Source organism: Salvelinus alpinus, chromosome 26, assembly GCF_045679555.1.
Source record: "Salvelinus alpinus chromosome 26, SLU_Salpinus.1, whole genome shotgun sequence".
NCBI classification, from domain to species: Eukaryota; Metazoa; Chordata; class Actinopteri; order Salmoniformes; family Salmonidae; genus Salvelinus; species Salvelinus alpinus.
The window spans coordinates 777,470-800,412 of record NC_092111.1 but is presented as its reverse complement, the minus strand read 5'-3'; the positions used below and the strand labels follow the sequence as shown (position 1 = coordinate 800,412).

Here is a 22,943-nt window from a genome sequence, read left to right as displayed (position 1 = left end):
GGTAATGTAACGATGCGTAGAGTGATGGGTGTGGAGTCAGGTGCAGAGAGCAGAGGATTCGGAAAAAAACACTTTATTCCTTACAATAACCGGCACAAAGAGGGTGACGCCGAACACAGGCGTAAAACACTCCAAAATAATGTACTACACAGGCACATACGCTGTACAGCGGACAATCCAAAAAACAGAAACACTCCTATACCAAATACAGCAAAACAATCCCACACGAACACAGGCGGGCTAACTGAACTTAAATAACCCCAACCCAAAACCCCAAACAAGGAACAGGTGAAACCAATTAGACCCAACAAAACAAAAAGGGAAAAAGGGATCGGTAGCAGCTAGTAGACCGGTGACAACGACTGCCTAGCGCCACCCGAACGGGAAGAGGAGCCACCTTCGGTGATATTCGTGACAGTACCCCACCCTGCCGACACCTGCCTCGAGGACGACCCGGAGGGCGAGGCACTGGGCGATCCGAATGGAGGCGATGGAATTCCCTCAGCATAGATGGATCCAATATGTCCCCCACCGGGACCCAGCACCTCTCCTCCGGCCCGTACCCCTCCCAGTCCACGAGGTACTGCAGGCCCCTCACCCGGCATCTTGAGTCCAGAATGGACCATATCGTGTACGCCGGGGACCCCTCGATGTCCAGAGGGGGCGGAGGGACCTCCGGAACCTCACCGTCCTGCAGGGGACCAGCTACCACCGGCCTGAGGAGAGACACATGAAACGAGGGGTTAATACGATAATACGAAGGAAGTAGTAATCGATAACACACCTCGTTTATCCTCCTCAGGACTTTGAATGGCCCCACACACTGCGGACCCAGCTTCCGGCAGGGCAGGCAGAGGGGCAGGTTTCGGGTTGAGAGCCAGACCCTGTCCCCCGGTGCGAACACGGGGGCCTCACTGCGGTGACGGTCAGCACTCCTCTTCTGCTGTCCACTCGCCTGTCTTAGTGATTTCTGGACGGCCCTCCAGGTCTCCTTAGAGCGCTGCACCCACTCCTCCACCCCTGGAGCCTCGGTCTAGCTCTGATGCCACGGTGCCAGGACCGGCTGGTAGCCCAACACGCACTGAAACGGTGACATGTTGGTGGAGGAGTGGCGGAGTGAGTTCTGGGCCATTTCAGCCCAGGGGACGTATCTCGCCCACTCCCCTGGCCGGTCCTGGCAAAACGACCGCAGAAACCTACCCACCTCCTGGTTCACTCTCTCCACCTGCCCATTACTCTCCGGGTGATACCCCGAGGTCAGGCTGACCGAGACCCCCAGACGTTCCATAAACGCCTTCCACACTCGGGATGTGAACTGGGGACCCTGATCATAAACGATGTCCTCGGGCACCCTGTAGTGCCAGAAGACGTGGGTGAACAGAGCTTCCGCAGTCGGTAGGGCCGTAGGGAGACCGGGCAACGAGATAAGACGGCAGGACTTAGAGAACCGATCCACAACGACCAGGATCGCCGTGTTTCCCTGAGACGGGGGAAGATCAGTGAGGAAATCCACCGATAGATGAGACCACGGACGTTGTGGAATGGGGAGGGGTAGTAACTTCCCTCTAAGCAAGTGCCTAGGAGCCTTGCTCTGGGCACACACCGAACAGGAGGAAACAGACTCGCACGTCCTTAACTAAGTTGGGCCACCAGTACTTCCCCCTAAGATCCCGCACTGTCCTCAAAATCCCCGGGTGACCCGACGAGGGTAGACTATGAGCCCACCGAATCAATTGATCACGGACAGCAAGCGGCACGTACCTACGACCCTCCGGGCACTGTGGAGGCGCAGTTCCCCCCTTAGTGCCCGCTCGTTGTCCGCGTCCACCTCCCATACTACCGGTGCCACCAGCCTAGCAGCCGGAATGATGGGAATAGGATTGATGGTCCGATCCTCAGTGTCGTAGAGACGGGACAGCGCGTCAGCCTTAGTGTTAAGGGAACCTGGTCTATACGAGATCGTGAATCTGAATCTGGTGAAAAACATGGCCCACCTTGCCTGACGAGGATTCAGTCTCCTAGCTGCTCGGATATACGCCGCAGCCCGTCTGGTGTTCAACTTTCCCAAGTTCTCTCACGTCACCCCGCTCCTCCGCTCTCTCCACTGGCTTCCAGTTGAAGCTCGCATCCGCTACAAGACCATGGTGCTTGCCTACGGAGCTGTGAGGGGAACGGCACCTCCGTACCTTCAGGCTCTGATCAGGCCCTACACCCAAACAAGGGCACTGCGTTCATCCACCTCTGGCCTGCTCGCCTCCCTACCTCTGAGGAAGTACAGTTCCCGCTCAGCCCAGTCAAAACTGTTCGCTGCTCTGGCACCCCAATGGTGGAACAAACTCCCTCACGACGCCAGGTCAGCGGAGTCAATCACCACCTTCCGGGGACACCTGAAACCCCACCTCTTTAAGGAATACCTAGGATAGGATAAAGTAATCCTTCTAACCCCCCCCCTTAAAAGAGTTAGATGCACTATTGTAAAGTGGTTGTTCCACTGGATATCATAAGGTGAATGCACCAATTTGTAAGTCGCTCTGGATAAGAGCGTCTGCTAAATGACTTAAATGTAAATGTAAATATACTCCAGGTTACGGTGGTCAGTCCAGATGAGGAAAGGGTGCTTAGCCCCCTCGAGCCAGTGTCTCCACACCTTCAGGGCTTTAAACACAGCCAACAGCTCCCTGTCCCCCACATCATAGTTTTGCTCCGCCGGCCCGAGCTTCTTAGAAAAAAAAGCACAGGGGCGGAGCTTCGGTGGCTTACCCGAGCGCTGTGAGAGCACGGCTCCAACCCCAGCCTCGGATGCGTCCACCTCCACTATGAACGCCAAAGAGGGTCAAGATGTGCCAACACCGGAGCGTCGGTGAACAGCGCCTTCAAACGGAGGAAAGCTCTGTCCGCCTCTGCCGACCACTGCAAACGCACCGGCCCCCCCTTCAGCAGTGAGGTAATGGGAGCCGCCACCTGACCAAAACCCCGGATAAACCTCCGGTAGTAATTGGCAAACCCTAAGAACCGCTGCACCTCCTTTACCGTGGTCGGAGTCTGCCAATTACGCACGGCTGAAATGTGGTCACTCTCCATCTCCACCCCTGACGTGGAAATGCGGTACCCTAGGAAGGATACAGACTGTTGGAAGAACAGGCATTTCTCAGCCTTGACGTACAGGTCATGCTCCAACAGTCGACCAAGCAGCCTGCGCACCAGGGACACATGCTCCGCGCGTGCAGCGGAGTATATCAGAATGTCATCAATATACACCACTACACCTGCCCGTGCAGGTCCCTGAAAATCTTGTCTACAAAGGCTTGGAAGACTGATGGAGCATTCATCAACCCGTACGGTATGATGAGGTACTCATAATGCCCTGAGGTAGTACTGAACGCCGTCTTCCACTCGTCTCCCTCCCGGAAACGCACCAGGTTGTAAGCGCTCCTGAGATCTAGTTTGGTGAAGAAGCGCGCCCCGTGCATTGACTCAATCCCTGTGGCTATGAGAGGTAGCGGGTAACTGTACTTCACAGTGATCTGGTTTAGGGCTCGATAGGCAATACACGGGCGCAGACCTCCCTCCTTCTTCTTCACAAAAAAGAAACTTGAGGAGGCGGGTCAAGTGAAGGACTGAATGTACCCCTGATGCAGATATTCAGGGACAAATGTTTCCATAGCCGCCGTCTCCGCCTGTGACAGGGGATACACGTGACTCCTGGGAAGTGCAGCGTCTACCAGGAGATTTATCGCACAATCCCTACCACGATGGGGTGGTAATTGAGTCGCCTTCTTTTTGGAGAAGGCGAGAGCCAAATCGGAATATTCGGGGGGAATGCGCACGGTGGAGACCTGGTCTGGAGTTTCCACTGTAGTAGCACCAACGGAAACCCCTAGACACCTCCCCGAGTACTCTCGCGACCACCCCGTGAGAGCCCTCCGTTGCCATGAAACAGTGGGGTCATGACAGGCTAACCAGGGTAGATCTAGTACCACGGGAAACGCAAGAGAGTCAATGAGGAAGAGACTGAGCGGAAACGGTGGCCTCCCTAATCAACCCTGACCATAATGGTCGACTAAGGCGTGAACTGGGAAGGGCATAGCCACTGGAACAATGGAGATCCCTAAACTATGGGCAAATTATCTGTCTATAAAATTCCCAGCCGCGCCTGAATCGACGAGCGCTATGCTGGGAATGCGGGGAAAACTCAGGAAAAGTAACATACAAAAACATGTGTGCAACAGAGGGCTCTGGGTGAGAATGGTGCCGGCTCACCCGGGGTGACGCCAGAGTGCCCTGCCTGCTGCCTCGACAACCAGAGGAACAAACCCGGCACTGACCGGCAGTGTGACCTCTGCGGCCACAGATAGTCGCAGAGGTCTGCACGTCTTTGGGTAGCCAGCAGGTTATCCAGCCGAATGGACAGGTCCACCAACTGGTCGAAGGTGAGGGTGGTGTCCCGCTGTTTAAAAAAAAGAACTAAAAATGGCATATCAGTTTGGATACTGTAATATCCATATGTGTAAACATACTGAATTATAATTGGATGCATTTTACCGCCATATTATACTGTGCTATGATTGGTAAAGACCACCCAAATGGTTAGGTCATGGTCAGTTTGATGCTGGTTGGCGATACGTGAACATGCCAGTTATAGCTAGCTAATAAAGAGCTACGTTAAGAAATATCCTGTAGTACTGCATTTTATTATTTTGTACAAAGTGTGCAAAACAAGACAGATACTAGGCTGCAACTGGGACAACATTTCGTTTTTGCAGGGGGGTGTTGTAAGGGGCTTAATACAGTTGTATTCCAGCCACTACATGGGAAATAAAGAAATATAGTTTAATTGAATTGGGAAGAGTAAGAATGAAAAACTAAAGAAAGACTGTAAACGGCTGTTACCTGTGCTAACATGATTAAAAGTGAAGTAAACCATACTTTTTGCGTTGTAGTTTATATGATAAGCTCATTGGAAGGGTAACATACACAGGAGGTACATAAATGGGCATAAACGCAGAAAATAAAATATTGACATTTAGGAATTCAAAATGCATCTAAATATATTTATTTCTGTCTATGGAATATATAAAAAAAATGTAGTTCAAAAAAATATATATGTATAAAATATACTTGTCTGTACAGTAAGTAAATGTAGGAAATCCAAAATGCACAAAAATATGTTTTTGTAATGTCTAAAATAAAATATATGTGTATAATATACACTTGTCTGTAAAGCAATGCAGAAGCAATAAGCATTGGAAAGGATGATAGAACACATCAAATTAATGTGAACATGAGGACACAAAGGAGAGATTTAATTAAAAGATCATCTTTTAATACTTTTTTATGCTGAAGATTTTTAATGCTGAAAAAATCTATGTATGGCAAATCCACTCTGGGCAAATGGCCTGTTGGACAAAAATAAGAAATAGTTAACATCCTTGCTATTTCAGCCACTTGCTATGTAAAAGAAAAATCTCAGTTAATGATGAATGGATACAATTTGGAAGGATTTTCCAGAGTCATACCTCAGTAGGGTAGAGTGTCAGGTGGCACAACCATTGGTGCCATGAGGTCAATGTGTGAAGGAGGGAGCAAGCCAGAGAACTGTCTAGGAAGCAGTCCAGGCCCATGGCTTGGAGGCTTTGAGTTGGTCTCATCATTGTAATGTATTGTAGGGTATCTGCTGCCCCATAGACCTGCTGGTAGTGGGAAAGCTGTTAGCAGGAGACCACCAGGGACATCTATGATCGGCTGACACAGTCTTGGTTAAACCACATGTATTCTAAAGCAATATTCACCTGCTTTCATAGAGTAAGGATTCGCTCCTTTGGGGACACTGCCAGTGTTCCCCTGATATCCATATGTCCCCATCGGTGGAGGTGGTGGTACACACTTGTTCTGTAAAACACATCAACACATTTTCCAAATTGTTAGTAATATTATCACAGTTGAAATACAATGGTTGTTCACTGTTTTTAATTTCATTGAATTTAAGTGTGTACCTCAGCCTTGGGCTCAGTTTTGTTAACCCATCTGTGCAGAGTTGGATCCCAGACAATCTGAGGAAGAAGATATTAGCAATGTGAAGCAGGCCACAATATATATTTTTTTAATCCACTCAATTGTCTCTACATAGAATATAGTGTTAAGATGGTGATGGACGTCATTGCAGGATGCTCAACATATCTAAGTCGGACATCTGTAATAAGTGGGAGATGTCAGGCCACTCTGCTCATGTCACCATACAGAAGAATTACTAGCTGACAGGTAGAAACGTCTGGCTCTGATACTCTGTTACAACCCAATCTTAACCTACACGCAGTCACAGGGATTACTGGGAGGTTACTCCAGGACTCTGCGATCGCATTGTTTTGGTTGCAAAATCAACAATTCAGCGCATATTATGAGAGGGCTTACAAATTTGACCAATCACCATACTATTTCTGCATAAAATAGTCACATCATCACAATATTATTGCATAGAACTGACCCATTACCACAGTACAAAAAGAGGGCTCGCAATTTCAACCAATCACCGCACATTTACTGCATAATATGGTTCAATCAAGCCACACGTCAACACAGTTTTTTCCCTTGTCAGCGCATTTTTGCAACTAATTGGACAAAACAATTGCATATTGCAATGCAAAATGTCATAATTGTTGCTGCAAAATATTTATCCGCAAATATCAAAAACATTCATGCGAAATCCTGGGGAGATTCACTGGAATATGAAAATGTATACACTCACTACTGTAAGTCGCTCTGGATAAGAGCGTCTGCTAAATGACTAAAATGTCAAAGTAAAATGGAGCTAAACCTGTTTTATGTAGAAAATGCATGAAAGTATTACAGATATACACTCACATGAGCCATACATTTAAATTATAACAACTAATTCTCACACTATCACAATGGTAAATTCTTTACTAATTAGGTAAGTTTAAGTGACCTCTTCTCTTGGAATAGAAATCCACAGGTGGAGTACACGCTCCACCATCCCATTTCCACAGTGGTGCCACCATGGGGATGATGGGAGGTGGTTGTGGATGATTGTGTCCATTCTTCACAGGGACACTGGTTGTGAGGAAGATCTCCTCCCTCTCTGCAGGGACACTAGCCTTTGGGACAATCCACTCCCTGTGCGCAGGGACGCTGGCCTTCAGGAGGATCCCCTCCCTCTGTGCAGGGACACTGGCTGTTTGGAGGATCCCCTCCCTCTGTGCAGGGAAGAGGCCTGATGCTCGGTGGATCTCCTCCCTCTGCGCAGTGATGCTAGCTGTTGGGAGAACCCCCTCCCTCTGTGCAGGGACACTGGCTGTTTGGAGGATCCCCTCCCTCTCAGCAGAGACACTAGCCTTTGGGACAATCCCCTTCCTCTGCGCAGTGACACTGGCCATCAGGAGGATCAACTCCTTTTGTGCAGGGATGAGGCCTGATGCTCTGAGGATCTTCTTCTTCTGCGCAGTGATAGAAGATGCTGGAAAAATCCCTTCCCTCTGTGACGGGATGAGGCCTGATGCTCGGAAGATCTCCTCCCTCTGCGCAGTGATGCTAGGTGCTGAGAGAATCCCCTCCCTCTGTACAGGGACACTGGCTGTTTGGAGGATCCCCTCCCTCTGTGCAGGGACACTGGCTGTTTGGAGGATCCCCTCCCTCTCAGCAGAGACACTTGCCTTTGGGACAATCCCCTCCCTGTGCGCAGGGACACTGGCCATTGGGACGATTCCCTTCCTCTGCGCAGTGACACTGGGGATCAACTCCTTTTGTGAAGGGATGAGGCCTGATGCTCTGAGGATCTTCTTCTTCTGCGCAGTGATAGAAGATGCTGGAAGAATCCCTTCCCTCTGTGACGGGATGAGGCCTGATGCTCGGAGGATCCCCTCCCTCTGTGCAGGGACACTGGCTGTTTGGAGGATCTCCTCCCTCTGTGCAGTGATGCTAGCTGCTGAGAGAATCCCCTCCCTCTGTACAGGGACACTGGCTGTTTGGAGGATCCCCTCCCTCTGTGACGGGATGAGGCCTGATGCTCGGGGGATCTCCTCCCTCTGCACAGCAACTTCGGCTGCTGTGATGATCTGCAGGTATAATATAGAGAATATAGTCATTCCCTAAAAAATCAACCACTTGGAATCTATAACATCATTGACACATACACTGAGTGTATTAAACATTAAGAACACCTTCTCTTTCCGTGACATAGACTAATCAGGTGAAAGCTATAATCCCTTATTGATGTTAATTGTTAAATCTTCTTCTCAGTGTAGATGAAGGGGAGGAGGCAGGTTAAAGATTGATTTTTAGACAATTGAGACATGGATTGTGTATGTGTGTCATTCAGAGGGTGAATGGGCAAGACCAAAGATTTAAGTCCCTTTGAACAGAGTATGGTAGTAGGTGCCAGGCACACCGGTTTGTGTCAAGAACTGCCATGCTGTTGGGTTTTTCCCACTCAACTGTTTTCCCTGAGTATCAACAATGGTCCACCACCAAGGGGGAGGGCAACTCAATAGGAAGGTGTTCTTAATGTTTTGTTCACTCAGTGTAGATCAATCCCTAGCATATACTTTCATTTGTATGTACACGATACTGTAAATACACAAATTCTATTAATGTTATCTACAATATATTATAATACCGTAAGCCTCCCTGCTGCAGGGGCATTTCCTCCTACATTTTTGAGCTGATTTTCTTCACTTTAGCAATATTTTGTATCTTTGTTAATTTTCACATTTATTGTGTTTGGAATGGCACTGTTACTACAGGAGATGATGCTATCATAAAGTATTTGATGTAAGTATGTAGGATAATTACCCATAATGCTCACTGACTGGACATTCAAAATTACCATGGCAATTATTGACGCATTAACATGCAATCGGAAACTTGGAACCTCAGAGTTAAAATGAATGTAAGTTATCAGTGTAGATCTTCCTACTGGTTGATTCTGATACTTCACAAGTGGGAGAAATAATCATTCCATAACGAGTTAGCGAGTCAGAAATGTCAGAATGTCCTAGTTCCGACTTGAATGGCCTTCTATAATGTAGGGCAGGTCAGTAACCAAATAATTTTACTGTGCCCAATCGCACACAGACTTTTATGGTCACACAAGTTGCCACCGGTGGATTCAAAATGAGTAGCCTAACAATTATTTACATGGCCCCAGGTACATTTGAAACCAAATTATTTTTCTGTGAGAAATCAATAATAGTTGCACACATAGGGTAACAGTGAGCCATTGACAGTGAGCAATGAGCAAGATAAGCATAGACGGGAAGTTGACAATAGCTTATTATTAGTGTAAATAAATTGTATTTCTATGGTTGCAGTCCTCAAAGATTGAATTGCATTGAATTGAATTAATCAGATCCAATGATTTACTGCCCGTAGGGTGGGGTACCGCTAGTCATCACTATTATAATCACCATCTCAATCATTATCACCATACCATCATAGACTTATTCTTCTGTATCTGAGACTCATCTGACACTACCTTAGACAAGGCAGTCTGCAACTCAATACACTGCCCCTGCATGGTGTTCAGCGTCCCCTGCATGTGGTTAATCGACTGCTTAACATCGTTCAGCAGGATCTGAATCTCAAGCCTGCAAGAAATCAGGTGGTTCAACATACTGAGATGACGAGAGGCTTCAGACCATGCCCATTGGACCATCTTTAGGATTCTTTCTCACTTAACACCAATCTTATTAGGAATGTAACTTTGTGCAGAAGATGTTACTATAGTGTTATTTAGAAGAAAAAAAGTGTACTTTGTCAGGCGCCAAAAGGATGACGGGATGTCTCCCTGCTCCAGTGAGCTCTGCTGGCAGGTCTTGCTCACTGTTGGAGGAACGGGAGCCAAATTAGAGGAAACATATCTATTGTTGTTCAGCAATGAAACATTCATGGCATAATGGGGATTGTCCTTCCCTGTGAAAAGAATAACAGCTGGGGTTTACTTTCTCACTTTTAGATAATGTAATACAATCTTTAAACCCATCAGAAGTGTAGTGCTTACCTCCATTAAAATATTGGTCCATGTTATTTATGGCTGCATTGTCCCAATGTTGACCACTAGTTCCAACTTGTGATGAGAGGGTCTTGATGAAACGATCAAGTCAACATTTTGTTAGACATTTCAGAGATAGCATTAACAATTGTACATGAGACAGTGCTTCCAGATATTGAGGTATCTTCCTTCTGAGATATGTAAAAAAAAAAAAATGGTGTGTGTACTCACATGAAAGGTATCCATGATTCTAGATTAAGCCAATCATGTACGTGATTACCATCCTATGGGTCAGCAATGGAATGATTGTTACACAGCTTGTCTTGGGCCTGGATGAATCATTGAAATGCAAGTAATGTTGTGAATTTGTGATTCATAATTGCCATTATAATATTGAATATTCCATCAAAGTTATTTGTTTTGACAGTCAAAACAACTCAATTTTACGATTAATCACTTGAATTGAGTAACTAGAGTTGACGGAAGTATCAACTTTATATTCTGACCTAAACACTGACTTGTGCATTGCCTAATGCATAATCTATGTATGTTATTGGCCATTGGACTGCTCAGTCAAAACAACAAACTTTTACGATGAATCACTTGACTGGAGTAATTTAAGTTCGGGACTAAAACATTAAAAGTAGGCTATAGCTTGACGCATATCCTTACCTTGGACAAGCGTATCCAAAAGGCCTATCCAGTCGTGCGTGAAGATACCTTTAGGTAGATAAAAGCGCGGTACGGGTTGAGACACGCTCGGTATTGTGAATCTGTAACACTGCTATAAAAGCACGTTTTCATTTATAATTTACACTGTAGAATGACCTGCAAGCCAATCAGAATCGAGTTTTAAACAATACCGTGGGTTCCATGGAACGTCACAAACATATTAGGCCACTTGCGTCACAGATTACAGTCACTGAACATGGGTTTAATAGCTATATTGGCTATATGTACAGTATATGCACATCGTATTGAATTGAGATTACATTTACTGCACCACTGTAATTATGTAGCCTAATCCTATGAGGATCATATGTAAAATGTCAGAATCATGGCACATGAAAACATAATTAAATTGACTGCAGATTATAAAATTCACTGTGACACAATATCAATGTAATTCCAATTAAATTACGTTGAACCAACGTTGAATAAACATTGAATTGATGTATGTACCCAGTGGGAAGTGATCAATTCGAAATGATTGAATACATACAGTACTACAAAGAAAGATATACAAAAATTGCTTCGAAAAGCTCGAAAAACTCTAATTTCCCTGGGCCAACCAAACGTAAAATGTATGTACGGATTACTGTACATCGTTTTGGATGAAAGCGTCTGCTTTCAAATCTCTGACTCACACATATGTACAATCTCGCAATGTTTATTTCTGGCCCTTTCACGTTTGCGGGATTTTGTGAAGTAAATGATGAGCAGGAGAGCTCCATGAAATCAGTGATATGGTAAAGATTGCGACATGAGAGGGCGTAACATTTCTAGCTGAGGAACAATTTTGGGGTTTTCTCACAAAGTTTATAGTTTTAGACTGCGATACCTGTTTTTGCTTTGTCATTATGGGGTATTGTGTGTAGATTAACGAGGGGGAAAAAACATTTAATCAATTTTAGAACAAGGCTGTAACGTAACAAAATGTTGAAAAAGTCAAGGGTTCTGAATACTTTCCGAATGCACTGTACGTACATTGTGCATACTGTACATTTTAAGAAGGACTACCACATAAGTACTGTGGTTGGTTTGTATTACCTTACAAGGTAAATGTAAGTATATTGGCAGGTGAGGGTCTACTTGGGGTGAGTGGGTCCTCCAAGAGACTGAAATGGGATGAGTGGAAGACCCAAGCACACCTCAGAGAAGTGTCTGATGCCCTCCCAATCACCCCATTCCAATCCCCTGGATATAGTCCTTCTCCATTATCACCAATATCCACCATTAAATTGCAGTTAAAATGACAAACGAGGAATAATAAAACTTTGACTTCCTTTCCTATCTGTCCAGATCTCTTATTAATTTTACAATGGATTTACAAGTCATAATAAAATGAAGAAAAAACCCCATCCCAAACCAAAACCATCTCTCTGCACCACCCCCTCCCTGCTCTCCCCCATTTAACCCTACCCAAGTCAAGCTTATCCCCCCTCCCATCCTTAAACCCCCAAGCCAAGCTTATCACCACCTACCCTCCTTCCCTTACCCAGCCAGGCCAAATATATCCCAACCTCCACCTCCCCTGTCCCCTTTTCTCAAACACACCCACACCCCTCTACACATCCATTCTCTTTCATTCACACACAACATATACTCCATGCCCCCGCACACCCATTCTCTCCTGCCCTCCTACACATATTCATCCTCCCTCCCTCTCCCCTTCATATGCACAGACACATACCCACCCATACACTCTCTCTCACACACACACACACACACACACACACACACACATTTGACAGTTATTGACTTACACTACCGGTCAAAAGTTTTAGAACACCTACTCATTTTTTACATTGTACAATAATAGTGAAGACATCAAAACTATGAAATAACACATATGGAATCATGTAGTAACCAAAAGAGTGTTAAACAAATCAATATATATTATATATTTGAGATTCTTCAAATAGCCACACTTTGACTTGATTACAGCTTTGCACACTCTTGGCATTCTCTCAACCAGCTTCACCTGGAATGCTTTTCCAACAGCCTTGAAGGAGTTCCCACATATGCTGAGCACTTGTTGGCTGCTTTTCCTTCACACTAATGTGTGAAGACATTTCACTGGAGCTAATGTAGAAGGAAAAGCTGTGTACATTTGCAAATACTGTGCCAAATCATATGTGAAGAACTTACAGCCAGAAGTTCGAAAGGACTGCCTGCTTGATTTGAATGTAACAAAGAATGTAACAAAGATGCAGAATCATGCATAAAGTGCATAAAGTTACCCCAGCGCTCAAAACAAGCAACCTCTGACAAAAGTCCCTCTACTTCGATTCGCCATTTAAATGATGTATCAGACAGACACCTTATCAATAGTAACAGCTCATGGTCCTCCTGGAAGCAGAAGTTTTTTTGACTCAATGGAGGAACGTAGCTGAGCTGTGTATGCAACTGGTTCACCTCTGATGCTCACTGGCAATGTGTATTGAAAGAGATTTCTGAATGTTCTTTGCCCAGCATACACCCCTCCAGCCAGACATGCTTTACTCATTTGCTGGATACAGAGTTCAACAGAGTTCAAGTGAAGGTCAAGCAAATCATAGAGAAAGCAGACTGTATTGCAATCATCTTTGATGGGTGGTTGAATGTTCGTGGGCAAGGAATAATTAGTGACATAATCTCCTCCTCTCAACCAGTTTTCTACAAGAACAGACACAAGGGACAACAGACATTGCAGATGAGCTGAAGGCAGTCATCAATGACCTTGGAGCACAGAAGGTATTTGCACTGCTGACAGACAATGCTGCGAACATGAAGGCTGCTTGGTCTAAAATGGAGAAGTCCTACCCTCACATCACACCCATTGGCTGTGCTGCTCATGCATTGAATCTGCTCCTCAAGGACATCATGGCACTGAAAACAATGGATACACTCTACAAGAGAGCCAAGGAAATGGTTAGGTATGTGAAGGGTCATCAAGTTATAGCAGCAATCTACCTCGCCAAGCAAAGTGAGAAGAATAAGAGCACCACATTGAAGCTGCCCAGCAACACCCGTTGGGGTGGTGTTGTCATCATGTTTGCCAGTCTCCTGGAGGGGAAGGAGTCTATCCAAGAAATGGCCATATCAGTCTGCCGATATGGACAGCCCCATCAAGAGGATCCTCCTGGATGATGTATTTTGGGAGAGAGTGGTAAGCAGCCTGAAACTCCTGAAACCTATTGCAGTAGCCATTGCACGTATTGGGGGAGACAGTGCCATCCTGTCTGATGTTCAGACTCTGCTTGCAGATGTAAGATAATAAATCCATACTGCCCTGCCCACTTAACTGTTGCTCCAAGCAGAGGAAACTGCAGTTCTGAAATACATTAAAAAGCGTGAAGACTTCTGCCTGAATCCCATACACGCCGCAGTGTACATGTTGAACCCCAAGTATGCTGGCAAGAGTATCCTGTCTGGTGCAGAGATCAACAAGGCCTATGGTGTCATCACTGCCGTGTCTCGCCACCTTGGCCTGGATGAGGGCAAGGTTCTAGGCAGTCTGGCGAAGTACACTTCCAAGCAGGGGATTTGGGATGGAGATGCAATATGGCAGTCGTGCCAACATATCTCATCAGCCACCTGGTGGAAGGGACTTTGTGGATCTGAGGTTCTTTCCCCTGTTGCCTCCATCATCCTCCAAATCCCACCAACATCAGCCACCTCAGAGCGCAACTGGTCCTTGTTTGGGAACACACACACCAAAGCACGCAACAGGCTGGCCAATACAAGGGTTGAAAAATTGGTGGCCATCCGGGCAAATTTGCGGCTTTTTGAGCCTGACAACGAGCCATCCTCAACAAGGTTGGAAAGTGACAGTGAAGATGAGGCCTCAAGATGAGTCTGATGTTCAAGAGGTGGACATTAAGGAGGTCCAGGGAGAAGACATGGAAGGCTGAGAGGAAGACAATCAAAGATTTAGTTTCTAGACTATCCTTTTACGTATGTTGAAAACGTTTTTGGGAGATGCGATGGATCATTGGGATTATTCAATATTCCCTTTATTTTGTTGTTCAGTGAAATCATCCCATGCGAAGAGTCAACTCATTTAATTAAAGTTCAACTAACTAAATTGTTTTTTTTCTATTGGAAGGATTTAATAATTTGCAATTATGTCTACTTATGATAAGGTAAAAGATTAATGTTTGTCTTCATATGATTTGGTAAATATATCCAATGCAAAAAACATTAAATAGTATTAATATTAATTTACATATATTTGCATTAATTCCCATATATTCCCACAGAAAGTTTTCACCTCTGAATATTCCCCAAAATGTGAAACCCTAATCCCCATAGCAGGATGATGCCACCACTATGCTTCACGGTAGGGATGATGTTAGACAGGTGATGAGCTGTGTCTCGTTTTCTCCAGACGTAGCGATTTGCATTCAAGTCAAAGAGTTCAGGAACCGGGATTCGTCAAACCAGTCAATGTTTTTCCACTCCTCAATTGTCCAGTGTTGGTGATTGTGTGCCCACTGGAGCAGCTTCTTCTGGTTTTTAGTAGATAGGAGTAGAACCCGGTGTGGTAGTCTGCTACAATACCCCATCTGTGACAAGGACAGACGAATTGTGTGTTCCGGGATGTTGTCTGCACACCACTGTTATACTTTGCCATTATTTGCCGGTTTGTGGCCCGCCTGTTAGCTTGCACGATTCTTGCCATTCTCCTTTGACCTCTCTTCAACGAGCTGTTTTTGCCCACAGAACGGCCCAGCTCATGGAAAATGTATGTGTTTATGCAACAAATGTTGTGCAACGTATCGCATCAATTCGTTCTCTAATCAAACCAAAGTGTTTCAAATAAACCTTTCATTGCTGTATTGTATCGGAGCACATCCCTAGGGGACCAAATACATAAAGTGCTTTCATTTCTAAAGGGTAAACATATGTATGACATTTTTTTTTTTTTTTAAAGGTGACATTATTTACTGTCTCTTCATATGATCCCGAATCCAAAATGCCGGAGTATACTATAGAGCAAAATTAAACATTTTGGCCTCACTGTCCAAATAAATACTAAGCACACACCATGCCTGGTAAAACATGGATTTATCCCCTCCCCTTATTTTGAGGGCTGAGGACATCTGACAAACTTTTATTTTGGAGTGTCCGTTTAAAACTAGCTACTTTCTTTGACACAATTTGATCAGCTTACCTGATATGGTGGTTCCAAACTGCACCCTGACTAACAACATGGTCAAAATGAATATAATCCGGGTCACCTACACAAAAGATTAGGAAATGTCATTTGTGTCATTCATTATTGGTTAGCTACAGAACGAAATGTGTTTTCACATGCCAAAATCTAGGTTTAGGACACATTGGGAGTCTGTACCTACACAGAGGGCTTCCTTTAGCCAGTAATAACAGGCATTCATCCGATCAGCCTATTCATTGATGGATTCACCAGTCTACGTACATACATTTGACTGATCATGCTTAATTTGCATAATTTTGTGGAATTAAATTGGTGCATGTGTACACTATATTCCTTATGTATCTTTTTTTTATCACACACATACAGAGCCATTGAGTGGAAAATATGTCAGACTCTGCAAGAGCTACTGCTGCAGCATCTTGCTGTGCTTTCAAGACAACTGGGAACTCAGAAAAATATGAGGTCATTTCATGACGTCAGTGATCTTCAGGTCGTAAAGTCAGTGCTCTACAGGCCCCAGTTGGATGACGTTCAAAAACATTTTTCCCAGGCAGGCTTCATCAACGCGTCAAACATCACTTTGCAACGAGCTGGAGGCTCATTTTTAAAAACATTTATTTTGAACATGTATCATGTATTTTGAAAACATACTTAACTGTTTAAAACCAGAACGTTTTAATACATTTTACGAGGCATGTTTTACCTTGCTTCAGATTAGCCTATTAGATCTCCTCTTTCTACATTTCTAACGGATATTTTCATCTGTCACATGAAACCGCTTGACTGTGCAGTGCCCTCTCGACAATGGTGTTTTCCCGCCAATTGCATTATGGAACGAACATTCCTGCGTAGCCTACTTACTGCCCTGTGTGCATTACTGCGCTTATAATCTTAAGAAATAATAGTTTATCTAAGCTAAATGTTCTGATCTGTTGCATCAGACTCATTGCTTTTTAACGTCTTTGTTTTATGTAGCCTAGGCCTTCTGGCCTACTGGTTGAATTTGGGATCTATCTTCCCACAAATGGAATAGACGATCTTTCTCGACAAGCTGACCAATATAATAGGTAGCCTAAACTTTTCTACTATAGTAGATTCACATAGGATAGTGATTTTGCTGTTCATTAACTTACTCATTTTGTTGGCTGAGGAAAAGTAAATGTCGACAGTTATTCTAACATGTTCAAAGTGCACATCAGAATTTGGTAAGATTTGGCCGCATTTTCCTAACATAAACCCTGCTACAGACTCGTGATGTTGTGTCCCAAACTAACGTTAAGCAAGCAAAAATCAAACCGCTATGCAAGCTAACTACGTAGCTAGCACGATATTTACCTTGATTGAAGGTCGAGTCATCTCCATAGTAGTAGTAGTAGTAGTATCTGGGATCTATATCTGTTTATATGAGTTACTATGCTGTTACTAAGCAGTGATGTATTACGACAGTGTTACGTTACTACACCTAATAGGAAATGCACATGCGCACTAGTGTGCCCGGGAACTGTAGAGCACGAGAGGTTTTGACTAAACGAAAATTAACTGTACTCCCGTCTCCTGCCTGGTCATTTCTCCACAACACAAATATTACACATAGTTTGTCGCCCTACAGAGCTAGCAATTTTGCAGAGTCGTTGTTACTGTAATTTATGTTATGTTTCAGTCAACTAGCTAAACATTTACAACTTTTTGTATATATATTTTGCGACACTAGATGATTGACTTGTAAGCCTTCAGGGCTGTTACTAGTTACCGACTGCTAACACGGAATTCTGGGATTTGTAGTGCAGACAAACTACAACCAGAGATATTAGCAAAAATAGAATAATGAGCCAGATTCAGTTTCTACACGAAGCTCAGGGACCGGCAGTGGTAATTTACTCATCGATTAAAAATGTAATCTCAATACAGTTTTCTGTTCCCAAAACTAGAATATGTTACGAACAGAGTAGATTAAGTTATGTAGACTTTACCTTTTTAGAAACTTTGGTAAAAGTGCGTTGTTTAGATGCGCATTTCAGAGTAAGCGTTCCATAACGGAAAAACGCAAATATATTCAAAAACGCCCCAATAGGATCTCACTATCTCGTGCTTGTCCTGCCGAATATGATTAATTTGCTTATTTTGTGAATGGGTGGAAGAAGGTCACCTAGCTGTTAGTGATGGACTAGTAACCCAGCCGACAAGGTTGATTTGCCCTTGAGCAAGGCACTTAACCTTAATTTGCTCCAGGTGTGCTGTACTGCCATGGCAGACCCTATAAAGCACCACATTTCACTGTACATATCCTGTGCACGTGACAACAATTAAACATCTTATTTAAAATCTTTGATAAAGGCTAGAGTACCCACATGGACCTTTCTCCAACAGCTTCTGCTATAACTGCATCCCACATTTAATTTAAGTGCATGTTTCACTTTCAATCACTTCTAACCTGATAACACATATTTACTTTTCTATTTGTTTAATGTAATGTTAAGAATGTAGTCCTGACAAAATAGAAATATATCCAGAATGCACCCTAAGTTATAAAGATCTGTGTGAGTTGGTTAGGTGAGCATTATACTCTTTCTCTTCCGCCCGACATTTCACTTGAACCATATTGAGCAGGAAAACAACAAGAACGCTATTGTCCTTTCATGGAGTTGGGGAGATAGTCAAAACCACTTTCAAAAGTACTCATTCCTAAAATATGTCCTTGCTATATATAAAACACTTGTCTTATTATATTCTCAGAATCTATCTAAACCCCTACTCACTCTAGCCTGGTCCTATACTGCACTTGTCACAAAGAGTTGGTTAAAGAACATTCAGCACGGGACCAGGCTACCACCCCACCAACCCAAGCCTTGTCCCATTTTGTATTATATGTGCTGTAGCCAACTCTTCCACACAGAGAGGAGTTGGCTACAGCACAAAAAGGCTAATCCTACCCCAACCCACCCGTTCTTATGCAATTCAAACAGCTAGGGTTCAGTGATCATATTCAGTTGTTATTGTGTCCATTGGTATAATCACAGAGGCCTTTCCCAGCCCTGTTTGGCAGTATGACAGTCAGTGCCTGTAGCCATCTCTCTATCAGTCTCCCTGAGAGGGTCCCTGCTACTGATCCAAAGGGTTCAGTTGGAGAGACGTTCTAGAATGCTTGATTTGATATGAAGTTCGTCATCTCATCAGACAAGGCCTGTATTCATGAAATATCTCAAAATAAGAGTTCTGATCTAGGATAAGTTTAGCCTTTTAGATCATTATGCATAAGATTACATATGGGGGGGTGGGCTGATCCTAGACCAGCACTCCTACTCTGAGATGCTTTATGAATACATGCTCTGGACTGCATATGTATAATTGGTCTCGTCGTCGTATCCAATCCCTCAGTTCTTCATCTAGTTTAGTCCTCTGCCTTGGCCTCCATCTCTCCATCCTCGTCATCTCCGTCCACCTCAGCGTTCTCTCTCTCCAGTTGCTCCAGCTGGCGGGCCAGCTCTGTCTCATCTATGTCGGTCACAACCTTCGCCTGGAGGGGAGGAAAACATATAAGACATTAACACATGGACATTGAAAGCGCAATGTCCTGAACATTGTTGCTGTTTTTAATACTGTTAATGTGAGATCTCTGGCGAGTAAGACTTCCAAAGCATGTATTACATATGGCAGGAGTTACAATTTTCAGTTTTACATGAAACTTCTACCACCCCACCTTGGACTTTCCATTGTCCCCCTCTTCCTAGTGTATTAAAATACAGCAAACATATGATTTTATGTAAATTGTAAATTGTGACAATAAGGTTATTGTACTGACCTCCATCTGGATGTTAAACACTCCTCGCTTCTACTCAATCTTCTCTTTGATGGCAGCCATGGCCTGGTTGAGGACAGAGAGACCCTCTGTGCGCTCCAGTGTGGTGGTGGTCATGACGTAGCGCGGCGGCGCTATCAGATTAATCTGTCAGAGACCCAAAGAGACACAATGTTGTGATGCATATAGCCTTTTCCCTGACACAGATCTTGGACTAAAAGTCACTTTCAGTGGATGCTTTTGTCTTTTTTAATAAAAAAATGTATGTAAATACAGTACAAGTCAAGAGTTTGGACACACCTACTCATTCAAGGGTTTTTCTTTATTTTTAACATTTTCTACATTGTAGAATAATAGTGAAGATATCAAAACTATGAAATAACCAATATGGAATCAGCTAACCAAAAAATATATTTTATATTTGAGACTCTTCAAAGTAGCCATCCTTTGCCTTGATGACAGCTTCGCACACCATTGGCATTCTCTCAACCAGCTTCATGAGGTTGTCACCTGGAATGCATTTCAATTAACAGGTGTGCCTTGTTAAAAGTTAATTTGTGCAATTAATGTGTTGTGACAAGGTAGGGGTGGTATACAGAAGACAGCACTATTTGGTAAAAGACCAAGTCCATATTATGGCAAGAACACCTCAAATAAGCAATGAGAAACGACAGTCCATCATTACTTTCAGACATGAAGTTCAGTCAATGCGGAAAATTTCAAGAACTTTGAAAGTTTCTTCAAGTGCAGCCGCAAAAACCATCAAGCGCTATGAAACTAGCTCTCATGAGGACCGCCACAGTTACCAGCCTCATAAATTGCAGCCCAAATAAATGCTTCACAGAGTTCAAGTAACAGACATCTCAACATCAACTGTTCAGAGGAGACTGTCTGAATCAGGCCTTCATGGTCGAAGTGCTGCAAAGAATCCACTACTAAAGGACATCAATAAGAAGAAGAGACTTGTTTGGGCCAAGAAACACAAGCAATGGACATTAGACCAGTGGAAATCTGTGCTTTGGTCTGATGAGTCCAAATTCGAGATTTTTGGTTCCAACCGCAGTGTCTTTGTAAGACGCAGAGTAGGTGAACGGATGATCTCCACATGTGTGGTTTCCACCGTGAAGCATGGAGGAGTACAGGGTCTGAATACTTATGTAAATGTGATATTATAGTTTTTTTTTTAAATATACATTTGCTAAAATGTCTAAAAACCTGTTTTTGCTTTTTCATTATGGGGTATTGTGTGTAGATTAGAAGCCTATCAGAAGCTTCTAAAGCCATGACATCATTTTCTGGAATTTTCCAAGCTGTTTAAAGGCACAGTCAACTTAGTGTATGTAAACTTCTGACCCACTGGAATTGTGATACAGTGAATTATAAGTGAAATAATCTGTCTGTAAACAATTGTTGAAAAATTGACTTGTGTCATGCACAAAGTAGATGTCCTAACCGACTTGCCAAAATTATAGTTTGTTAACAAGAAATTTGTGGAGTGGTAGAAAAACGAGTTTTAATGACTCCAACCTAAGTGTATGTAAACTTCCGACTTCAACTGTATACACACACACTACCGTTCAAAAGTTTGGGGTCACTTAGAAATGTCCTTGTTTTCTATGAAAACATACATGAAATTAGTTGCAAAATTAACAGGAAATATAGTCAAGATGTTGACAAGGTTATAAATAATGATTTTTAACTGAAATAATTGCTTTCGTCAAAGAATCCTCCATTTGCAGCAATTACAGCCTTGCACACCTTTGGCATTCTAGTTGTCAATTTGTTGAGGTAATCTGAAGAGATTTTACCCCGTGCTTCCTGAAGCACCTCCCACAAGTTGGATTGGCTTGATGGGCCGTTCTTAGGTACCATACGGTCAAGCTGCTCCCATAGCTCAATAGGGTTGAGATCCGGTGACTGTGCTGGCCACACCATTATAGACAGAATACCAGCTGACTGCTTCTTCTCTAAATAGTTCTTGCATAGTTTGGAGCTGTGCTTTGGCTCATTGTCCTGTTGTAGGAGGGTATGGCATAGCGTTGCAAAATTGAGCGATAGCCTTCCTTCTTCAAGATCCCTTTTACCCTGTACAAATCTACCACTTTACCACCACCAAAGCACCCCCAGACCATCACATTGCCTCCACCATGCTTGACAGATGGCGTCAAGCACTCCTCCAGCATCTTTTCATTTTTTCTGCGTCTCACGGATGTTCTTCTTTGGGATCCGAACACCTCAAACTTAGATTAGGCTGTCCATAACACATTTTTCCAATCTTCCCCTGTTCAGTGTCTGTGTTCTTTTGCCCATATTAATCTTTTATTTTTACTGGCCAGTCTGAGATATGGATTTTTCTTAGCAACTCTGCCTAGAAGGCCAGCATCCCGGAGTCGCCTCTTCGCTGGTAACGTTGAGACTGGTGTTTTGCGGGTACTATTTAATGAAGCTGCCAGTTGAGGACTTGTGAGGCGTCTGTTTCTCAAACTAGACACTTCAATATACTTGAGCTCTTGCTCAGTTGTGCACCGGGGCCTCCCACACTTTCTATTCTGGTTAGAGCCAGTTTGCGCTGATGGATGCTGATAATGGACCTCTGTACGCCTACGTAGATATTCCATTCCAAATCAGCCATTTCCAAATACAATAGTCATTTACAACATTAACAATGTCTACACTGTATTTCTGATCAATTTGATGTTATTTTAATGGACAAAAAAATGTGCTTTTCTTTCAAATACAAGAACATTTCTAAGTGACCCCAAACTTTTGAACGGTAGTGTGTGTGTGAACTTGTTTTCCTCCAGCGTTTGTAAACATTGTAAATGTAAACAAACACTGTATAGCCTCATAACATGGTTAAAACAATGTGTGTCCAAAAATGGATGTAGCACCTACCCCTTTTTTTATTTTTTATTCTATCAAATGTGTGCGAGTTTGAGCATGTGTCCATTAGGCCTATGGATTCTAATGTACTTGTCCTCTTGCTCAGTTGTGCACCAGGGCCTCCCACTCCTCTTTCTATTCTGGTTAGAGACAGTTTGCGCTGTTCTGTGAAGGGAGTAGTACACAGCGTTGTACGAGATCTTCAGTTTCTTGGCAATTTCTCGCATGGAATAGCCTTCATTTCTCAGAACAAGAATAGACTGCCGAGTTTCAGAAGAAAGTTCTTTGTTTCTGGCCATTTTGAACCTGTAATCGAACCCACAAATGCTGATGCTCCAGATACTCAACTAGTCTAAAGAAGGCCCGTTTTATTGCTTCTT

The 22,943-nt window shown here is 43.7% G+C and overlaps 1 protein-coding gene and 1 long non-coding RNA gene across 3 annotated transcripts in view; one reads left to right on the top strand and one right to left on the bottom strand.

Annotated features, from left to right (window-relative positions):
* The window catches only part of LOC139554406 (mitoguardin 1-like), a 196,732-nt gene that overhangs the window by 130,346 nt on the left and 43,443 nt on the right, over positions 1 to 22,943 (top strand). The window lies entirely within an intron of this gene.
* Positions 16,483 to 20,434, bottom strand: LOC139554388 (uncharacterized). The gene is made up of 2 exons (XR_011670831.1): positions 19,684 to 20,434; positions 16,483 to 19,398 (listed from the first exon to the last, which is right to left on the bottom strand). It is a non-coding gene; the product is annotated as an uncharacterized lncRNA (long non-coding RNA).